Source organism: Hyla sarda, chromosome 11 (assembly GCF_029499605.1).
Source record: "Hyla sarda isolate aHylSar1 chromosome 11, aHylSar1.hap1, whole genome shotgun sequence".
Classification (NCBI taxonomy): domain Eukaryota; kingdom Metazoa; phylum Chordata; class Amphibia; order Anura; family Hylidae; genus Hyla; species Hyla sarda.
Genome location: NC_079199.1, coordinates 89,240,731 through 89,251,690, shown reverse-complemented (window position 1 = coordinate 89,251,690; position 10,960 = coordinate 89,240,731). Strand labels below are relative to the sequence as shown.

Sequence of the window (10,960 nt, the reverse complement as noted above, 5' to 3'; positions counted from 1 at the left end):
ATACTTAATAAAGGGGGTCAGCACAACGGGTCCAATTGGAACCCTGCGGGGGATATTTTGCAAATGCTTTCTCTACAAAATGTCAATTACTGAAGCACTTTTCCAAGGCACAAAAGCTGATAGATGGCAGGGAATCTGCCAGACGGTGAAAATAAACATATGACATATGACAAGATATCCAGAATTAAATATTTATAATAAAAAGGAGCAGCAAGATTTATTGCGTTTTCCATAGATCTTATGTCTCTGCCCCCCCCCCCCCCCCCCCCATCCGTGTGAATATCCACTCGTAATAATAAATTCTGATTAAATACTTCCTCGCCACCAATGGAGAGGAAGAATAGATGGCCCCGCAGTCACATTTAACCATTTCAGGTGCCCGGTCATGCAGCACGTAGCAGACAGTCACATTATCCATCATGTTTTCTTCTGTCTGCACCGTTAATGGAGGCGATGGGCTGCATTTATCCTACAGCGCGGGCAGGTGGGCAAACACCTGCTCAATCGATGTCACCGAGGATGAAGACACTTTATTTAAATCTAGAATATTCCATGCGTTCCTCACGTTTTACTGAGAAATCTCCACACGAGCAGAACTCGCACTGCTGAGCAACACCATACATGATCTGGGAAAGACATAAATTTACTATACTAAAAAAAATAAAAAAATTTATAAACGGAATAAAATTCTCAGCCAAAATGACTCTCTCTCCCTATTCTCCATTCCTTGTTTTCACTATATTTTTTTTACTATACGTAACACAATATATCCTCCAAAACTCCTGCACTGATGTCTCTAGATGTCACTATTTGTATAAATTTCCTATACAAGTCAGTAGTAACTTAAAAATGTAATAAATAAAGTAATTCTGTGAAATCTTGAGAAGCATTCGGGAGCTCGTGACGTCATCACGCCGCCCCCCTCATGACGTCATGCCCCACACCCTCAATGCAAGTCTATGGAAGGGGGTGTGACAGTCGTCACACCCCCTCCCATAGACTTGCATTGAGGGGGCAGGGCATGATGTCATGATGGGGCGGGGCTATGATGTCACGAGCTCCCGGCGCTGGCTCCAGCGTTCGGAACAGTTTGTTCCAAATGCTGAGCAGTGGAGTACCCCTTTATTGTAGCATCGTTCTCAAGATTTCTCAGAATTACTTTATTTATTACATTTTTAAGTTACTGCTGTGGGAAGTGAATACAAATAGACGCAGGCGCATTGCGCCCTATGTCAAAGAAGAAAAACAAAGCAAAGAAAGGAACAAGAAAATTATACTGCCGGCCTATAATACCCGATTTGAACATGAAATAATCAAAGCTGTATGTCACATTGGTTAGCGAGCTTTAAGGTATACCACAAGGCAAATACATATACCACAAGACAAATACATATAGCACACAGACAAATACATATACCACAAGACAAATACATATACCACAAGACAAATACATATACCACAAGACAAATACATATACCACAAGACAAATACATATAGCACACAGACAAATACATATACCACAAGACAAATACATATACCACAAGACAAATACATATACCAAAAGACAAATACATATAGCACACAGATAAATACATATACCACAAGGCAAATACATATACCACAAGACAAATACATGTAGCACACAGACAAATACATATACCACAAGACAAATACATATACCACAAGACAAATACATATAGCACACAGACAAATACATATACCACAAGGCAAATACATATAGCACACAGACAAATACATATACCACAAGGCAAATACATATACCACAAGACAAATACATATAGCACACAGACAAATACATATACCACAAGGCAAATACATATAGCACACAGACAAATACATATACCACAAGACAAATACATATACCACAAGACAAATACATATACCAAAAGACAAATACATATACCACAAGACAAATACATATACCACAAGACAAATACATATAGCACACAGACAAATACATATACCACAAGACAAATACATATACCACAAGACAAATACATATACCACAAGACAAATACATATACCACAAGACAAATACATATACCACAAGACAAATACATATACCACAAGACAAATACATATACCACAAGACAAATACATATACCACAAGACAAATACATATAGCACACAGACAAATACATATACCACAAGACAAATACATATACCACAAGACAAATATATATACCACAAGGCAAATACATATACCACAAGACAAATACATATAGCACACAGACAAATACATATACCACAAGACAAATACATATACCACAAGACAAATACATATACCAAAAGACAAATACATATAGCACACAGACAAATACATATACCACAAGACAAATACATATACCACAAGACAAATACATATACCAAAAGACAAATACATATAGCACACAGATAAATACATATACCACAAGGCAAATACATATACCACAAGACAAATACATGTAGCACACAGACAAATACATATACCACAAGACAAATACATGTAGCACACAGACAAATACATATACCACGAGACAAATACATGTAGCACACAGACAAAGAAGAATTATTATTACATATAATTATTATATGATTATTATAATGTGAAAGTGCTCGTGCTCAAAAAATAAAAGTGAACACATAGTGAGACACACATCAAGCCATCATTCATTATTTTTATCTAACGGCCAAAATACTGAATAATAAAACATTTTTTTTTTTTTTTTTTAAAGAAAAGGAAACAAAAAAATATAAGTAGTGTGTGTTGTATGTATGAAAACAAACAAGAAGAAATGCAGGGCAAAGAGGGGTGCACACCAAATATATTGCAAATTATACTTTATTAATTGTCACAAAGAATAGTCTCCCACGATTAAAACCACTTAAAAAGAGGGGGCCCAAAACAACACACTGGCCATCCTCAGCCACGAAGAGGGGCCCCAGTTACCTGGGAGATCCCCCCAAGGGACACCCGTCTAATCTCAATGATACAGATAATGAACAATCTCTTAGGACCCACAACCCCTGTGTAAAGTATACAAGTACAATCCAAGAATAAAAATAGCAGCTATAAAATCATATATTAGTTATATACTAAAGTGCACAGTCTGGAAAAAAGTATACACCCAAACAAATAATAAAATAGAACAAAGTACAAAATAGCAGCTATATAGTTAAACATCAGTATACAAAAAAATATGCACAGTCAAGAGAGAGGATGGAAATACATCACGCTATCGTCATGAGAATGGGTGTCCCCCCCAAAAAGGATCCCACGCGTTTTGTCACTATGTGCCTTCCTCAAGGGCACCCCTGAGAAAGTCACTTATAGTGACGGAATGAGTGGGGACCTTTTTGCAAGTTCCACCATTCCCACACTAAAATTCAAGGGCAAGGTGTACATAAAGAGCAATAGTTACATATGTGCAAAATAGAATAAAAATGTAAGTGCAAAGTGCATTCAATATTGTATTCTAAGGCCTATCTAGATATATAGAAAAATAATAAAGTGTGTAATTTGTACAAAACGAGTACTATATGAACTAGTGGTATTAAAATATGTAGAAAAGGGGATAAAATTACAAAATCTAAAATTTGGATGATTTCTTCTTCTAAAAATTCTTAGTAGAGCAGCGGCAGTTCCATAATGTGTGGGAGATAATAGGAAAAGGGGGGGAAGGGGGGAGGGGGGAAGAGAAAGGGGGGGGAGAAGAAAGGAAAGGAAGAGGGGGAAAATGGGGATAAGGATGAAAACAAGAAGGATGAAAGAAGAGGAAAGAAAACAAAAAAAGGGGAGGGACAACAAACAAATAAAAAACATGGTAAGTATGTGTATAAAAATGATTGGTCAGAAAAGTAAGAAAAAAAGAAAATATACCAATTAAAGCATAACTAAAATCATATACAAAAGACAAAAAAGGGAACCAATGTAGTAATAAAGTATAATCAAAATTTAATTAAACAGACTAGGTGTGAGCATCATAAAAAAGGCATATAACTGTTGTTCTCATTCAACCCCCATGGTACCACCGTTTTGAGATAAAAAAACATCCACTGTGTTTCTCTCTGTGCCAATATCTTTTTCCAGTTCCCTCCTCTCGGCCCCACAATCTCCCTGTCAATCCCTCTTACCTTTAATAGGCTTCCATCTCATGAATGATGTTCCTTGAAGTGCCTAGGAGCAGGGTTTTCAATTTGTTGATATCAACTTCTTCCCTTGCAGCTTCAATGCCAAGGATGTGCTCTCGGATCCGCCTTTGTGACTCCCTAGAAGTTAAACCTATGTACATTAGGTTGTAAGGGCACGTGGCACAATAGACAACTCCAGGGGTACAACAATTGATGTAACGCGCCCGCATGCGAATTCCAGCCCGTCACTCACCTCCCTGGTCTTCCGTGTTCTCAGTCCCGGCATGCGTGCCCCAGCCTCCTAGGGCGTGCACGCCAGAGGTCTGTGATTTTAGGGGCCAGTACGCCCTAATTCATGTCTTCAACTGTTCCTTCCCTATAAGTGTGTGCACCTCCCCTTGCCCTGGGCTGGGTTTTTGTTACCCTAGTGCCTGAGAGATAGCTACTGTGTTCCTGTGATCCTGTCTATCCATGTACCTGATCCTTGTTCCATGACCTGACACTGATACTGTGCCGCGTTCCCTGACCTTCAGCTATCTTGTGCTTGTCTTGTCCTTCATCCCAGCTACCTGTGTGGACGAGTTGTGCCAGGGGTAGCGACCTGGGTGCCTCTTGGCGCAGCAAGACCATCCCACTTTGCGGCGGGCTCTGGGGAAAACCAGCGGCACCTTAAACTTTTCTCCCTGGCACGGCTCACATAATCATCCACACAGGCCCAGAGGATCCACCACCTGCCGTTACCCTTACGGTAAGATCCGGCAATGGATCCCGCTGGGGTGCCTATGCCAGTTGTTTCAGATCTCTCCACCATCGTGGCTCAACAGTCGCAGCAGATAGCTCGTCAAGCGCAATAACTGAATCAACTTTCTGCTATGGTGCAACAGCTTGTTGCCGCTCAGCAGCAACAGCAGCAGCAACCTGTTCCTGAGCATCCTACTCTGTCAGCTGTTTCTTCCGGGTCCAAGCTTCACTTATGCTTGCCCTGAAAGTTTGAAGGTGATGCCAAGATTTGTAGAGGCTTTGTGACTCATTGCTCCATGCATCTGGAGCTCATGGCGGATCAGTTCCCGAAGGAGCGTGCTAAAGTGGCTAGTCTACTGTCAGGTAAAGCCCTGGCCTGGGCTACACCTCTCTGGAATCGTAATGATTCGGTCTCCTCAAACCTGCTGGCCTTCCTTGCAGAATTCCGCAAAGTATTTGAAGAACCCGCACAAGCCTCCTCTGCTGAGATGGCTCTTCTGACTTTGTCAAGGTAACTCCTCTGTGGGCAACTACGCTGTTCAATTCCGCACATTGGCTTCTGAACTGGCTTGGAACGATGAAGCCTTGTGTGCCACTTTTAAAAATGGACCCTCCAATAGAATCAAGTATGCTCTCTCTGCTCGAGATCCTCTGACTAACCTGAGCGAACTTATCCATTTAGCCACCTTTATTGCTGTGGGTTTTGCCGAGAGTCAGGAAGAACTTTATTTGGAAAGAGAACCTGCCCGAACACGGCGATTACCCCGACTGGCTCCTGTGTTCCAACATCCTCCTCTACCATCTTCTTTGCCTTCTGCCGAAGAGGCTATGGAGGTGGATCGCTTTCGCCTAACGGATCAGGAAAGATCCCGTGAACGCAATGAGAATTTGTTCCTATATTGTGTCAGTCCAGAGCACTTTCTCAAAGACGGTTCTATACGTCCTCCGCGTCCGTAAAAATGCTTGAATCTTGGACAAGTAAGAGTGGCGTCCCTAGATGTGAATATTCCCTCTCCTCATTTAACCATTCCAGTTCAGGTCTTATCTCCTGCCAAGACGTCTTTCAACGCTCCTGTATTTTTGGACTCTGGTTCTGCTGGCGACTTCATTGGTGCCTCCCTGGTCCAGAAACTTTGTCTTCCAGTGACTCGTCTTACCAAGCCCTTATACATTTTCTCTGTTAATGGACAAAATCTGAACTGTAAGGTGATATACTGCACTGAACCTCTCATCATGCAAGTAGGAGATTTGCATAAGGAAAATATTGAGTTCTATGTGCTACCACATTGTACTTCAGAGCTTCTTCTTGGTTTTCCTTGGCTTCAACGTCATTCTCCTCAACTAGACTGGAAATCTGGTAAAATCACATGTTGGGGACAGTTTTGCCAAAATCATTGTCTTGTGCCTATCCAGTCTAAAACTCTTTCTTCGCCTCCTCCTAGGCCTGCTAATAAAAACTTCAGGGCTGACGCTTTTTCCAGGTCCTCCATTGTCGCAGGTTTCGACTCCACACCAAGGCATAACATTCCTCCTGTGCGATTGATTCCTTTAGCTCCTGTCTGTCTTCAGCAAGTTCCACCTGGAAAATCTTTTGTATTTGCCAAACTGAGACAAAAAGTCCTGAATTGGGGACATTCTTATTTGCTGCCTGTTCACCCTGGAAAATGGAAGACTATTCAACTGATCTCCCGGCATTACTGGTGACCACACCTTGAATGCGATATCACAGATTTTGTTAGTTCCTGCATTACCGGTGCCCATAACAAAACTTTTCCACTATTCCCTTGCCCCTGTTTTCTAGCTCTCTGCACTAATCATTGACAGTTGCTGTATCACATTCTATATCTCCTGTTATTTTCATATAGTCTCTGTGTCATTCTCTGTTTTTGTGGGATTACAGTACTTATACATTGCATGCATATTATAACTACAAATGTAACATTTTGTAACCACAGACTTTTGTCATCATATGGAGAAAAGCGTGTATCTGGTCTCTGTACCTTTTTCTGACTGTTGCTGATCTTTTTTGATTATGTTTTATATCTATATGTTTTGAATAAAGATTTTCTATTTTTCATTATCTTATGAGTTTGGTGCTTTTGTGATAGGCTCTTATTTAAGGTTTCTGCGCATGCCAGAATCGGAAATTCCGCTGTGTAAACATAGTCTTGCTTTGCAGGGAAAAAATCAGGAAAAGACAACCCCATCCTTGGTACACTAAATATTCAGGGGGGGGGGGGGTAAGGCCCGGGATACATGGTGACTTTGATATCAAAGATGGCCTTGTTGCGCTGCCTGCATCACAGTTGATAAAAGTAAATATGGTCACGTTGCGATGTACCAGTCAGACAGGGGGTTATGAAGGGTAATAAAGAACCATATTTTAAAGAAGGACCTTCCAGCATTATGATGAAGGCTCCATGTTCACCTGACTGCTGTGATGCAGAGAAGAAATTATTGAAGTTGATGGCGACATGAATGATTCATTCCCGGCCCTTTCCTTCTCCCTCTTTCTCTTAATTATAAATGTTTTAATGACAGTTTAAGGAAATACAATTAGATTGTCCCTGGCTGCTCAGTCTGTCCTATCTGTGTGCCCGATACTTCTGCCAGCCTGCAGTCTGGAATTTATGCAAATCCAGGCGGCACACAGCTTGCTTATAAAGCACTAAAGCATGGCATACCTACCGAGGGCTAGGAAAGGAGCTGAATCAGTACCGGTCAATATTCTCGTGTGTAGTCGATGCCGAATGTGAACTCCAAAGAGAGGAACCTCATTACATGATCATTTCTCTGAACCGGCTCCTGACTTAGATATATGGGACAGACCCCAACTACTGGGCAAAGGGGACCCACATCTAACACGAAATCTAACAAAACAGTGGGATTCATGGACACTGGCTGTATTATATATATTATAATATTATACGTTATTATATATATATATATATATATATATATATATATATATGTCATATGGCTAAAGTTACGGGATTACTATGTGGTTTTCCATAAGGTTAGATATAAGCATTATCTTACTTCCTTACGATGCGCAAAAAAATATTTATTGAGCAAATAATTCTGTCCGCATGGCTTAAGGGGGGTGAAGAGTTTGCACCTGTCTTGCTGTGCTAGGGGGTAGGTAAAGGCTCGCTTGGGGCCTATCAACAAAGATACTGCTGCTGAGATTAGATGGAAGCCTTGATTTACCTGCCATGGACAGAGCAGATGCTGTGGGGAAGGGGCATAGCCCCCCATGATCTCCTGAATGGCACCCCAGCTTTCTCCAGGAACCGAGCATGTCAACCCCTACACAAAGCAACGGCCGACACATCCCCGCCATGTACCTCTATGGGAAAGCCGTAGATACCCAAACACTGTATCTTTGGCTCTCCCATAGAGATACATGGAGGGGGCGTGTATGCTGCCGCTTCTTAGTGGGCGTGAGCGAGCTCTGGCCCTGGGGAAAGATGGAGTGCCGTGCAGGAGATCACTAAAACAAAGGAAAGCGCTCCATACTGTGAAACCGTATAACAGTAAAAATGGGTGAACAGTATTGAATATTGCTCCCCCGCAGTAGTTGCCAAGTACAACAATGGTGAAGACATGTGGAGACGTCAAGTCTCAGATCAGGCAGCCGTTCCTGGGATGGAAACAAACAATTGCAAAATTCCTCCAAGGTAAACCACAGGATAAATCAGGCGCCACGAGCTTGTAAGGAGCAACAATTTATTTCACCCACAATGCAACACGTTTCGCGGTGAAGACCGCTTCATCAGGCATATTGGGAACAGCGGATATGCATGGTATTTATACAGACTTGAATTAATTAGGGAATTTTAAAACATACATAGAAAAACGTTTTTAAGATAAAAATACAAATCTAAGGTACATAAAAAATGTATACAAAATAAATAAAGTTAGAACAAATGTTATACAAACAATAATATACATGAAACATAATATAAAAATGTAAAAATAATAATAATAATCATTTATATGTTAAACATCAAAACAGGATTTTATTCATATCTATTATATAACCATAAAAAATAATATATAGACAAATGTCAGGAGAAAGTTGAATGTTATTTGGCATTTTCAATGAATTCATTCAAACCATGTGGAAAAAGCGTATCCAAGGTGAATATCCGGTATGACTCCCTATTTATTTATTTCTGGAATCTATTATGAACATGAATCGGAATAGTTTCAATAATTACCGTTTTTTTCGTCCTATAGGACGCACCGGCGTATAAGACGCACCCAATTTTAAGGGTCAAAATCTAAAAAAATTTAGATTTTGAACCCAATAGTGGTCTTCAACCTGCGGACCTCCAGATGTTGCAAAACTACAACTCCCAGCATGCCCGGACAGCCGTTGGCTGTCCGGGCATGCTGGGAGTTGTAGTTTTGCAACATCTGGAGGTCCGCAGATTGAAGACCACTGCAGGAGGAGGTAATACTCACGTGTCCCCGCCGCTCCGGACCCGTCACCACTGCCCTGGATGTCGCTCCATCGCTGTCGTCGTGTTCCCGTCACTCCGGAACGTCTCTGCTGCCGGCCGGGTATCCTCGCTCTCCGTCGCCGCCATCACGTCGTTACGCACGCCGACGCACGTACGTGATGACAAGGAAGGAGAGCGCCGGCCATACAGGGGATCCCTGAACGGAGAAGACACCGAGGAGGTAGGTAAGGTCCCCCCCCGGTGTCCTGTAAGCACTAACCCGGCTGTTCAGTCGGGCTGTTCGGGACCGCCGCGATTTCAGCCGAACAGCCCGACTGAACAGCCGGGTTAGTGTCACTTTCCCTTCAGACGCGGCGGTCAGCTTTGATCGCCACATCTGAAGGGTTAATACAGGGCATCACCGCGATCGGTGATGTCCTGTATTAGCCGCGGGTCACGACTCTTGATGGCCGCAGGGACCGCCGCGATAGGGGTGTATTCACCGTATAAGATGCACCGACTTTTCCCCCCCCAGTTTTGGGGAAGAAAAAGTGCGTCTTATACGGCGAAAAATACGGTACTAAGTCTAACACATCCAAATTATTATTGTGTTTTAAAGATAAATGACAAGGAATGCTATTTAACATAAATTAATTTCTGACATTTGATCTATGCTTATTCATGTCTGAACAGTGCGGCCCACATATTGCAATCCACAAGGACAAGATAGAAGATAAACAGCATAAGAGCTTTCACAATTATTGCATGTATTGATCACGTATGATTTTTTTGTGGTCTGAGAAGTAAAATGATATTTTGGATTATTAATCATAATACAACATTTGCACCGTATTTTATTGCATGCGAAAGTGCCATGACTAGGGGATCGTAAAGTTACGCTTGGCCCCTGCACCCATTACCCACATACCATTCCCCCCCTTTCCCAATAAATACATACACATAGATGTGGTGCAAAGGCCACAGTGGACCCAATTTTATTAACCAAAACAAATAACCAATGTATATATTCCCAAATATATATATATATATATATATATATATATATATATATATATATATATAGATAAAAGGTAGAAGCGGCACTCCGGCTTGTAGGTGAAATAATCACAAAATATATTCACACATCTGTGCAGGCAACGTTTCGGCTCGACAATAGAGCCTTTCTCAAGCCTTGAGGAAGGCTCTATTGTCGAGCCGAAACGTTGCCTGCACAGATGTGTGAATATATTTTGTGATTATTTCACCTACAAGCCGGAGTGCCGCTTCTACCTTTTATCTATACTTCGTGGGAATTGGTCTGTTCCCGGAGCCTGGCACCCACGTGGATCTTGAATCCTGTTTCACGGTGCTCCCCATACCTCTTGATTTTGTTATATATATATATATATATATATATATATATATCCATATATAAATATAACACACTTTGCATTTATTTATAAATAACATTTGTTAGCTGTCCACGTTAACATTACCCCCCCTAACATTTACATAAACAAAACATAGTGAAAACATAGTGCAAAATTAACCTAAACCCCTGAGATAACCCCTGAGATAACCCCAGTCTGGAGGGGGACCTGAAGGCAGCTTCTCCTTCCACTCTCTCCTACTTTGCCCTT

General features: G+C 41.5%; 1 long non-coding RNA gene across 2 annotated transcripts in view; it reads right to left on the bottom strand.

Moving 5' to 3' along the window:
- Positions 1 to 268: 268 nt before the first annotated feature.
- The window catches only part of LOC130295477 (uncharacterized), a 35,318-nt gene continuing 24,626 nt past the window's right edge, over positions 269 to 10,960 (bottom strand). For both annotated transcript variants that reach the window (XR_008848847.1, XR_008848846.1), the window contains exons 2-3: positions 4,135 to 4,269; positions 269 to 626 (exon numbers count right to left, since the gene is read on the bottom strand). This is a non-coding gene — a long non-coding RNA (uncharacterized LOC130295477). The remainder of the gene's footprint in view (positions 627 to 4,134; positions 4,270 to 10,960) is intronic.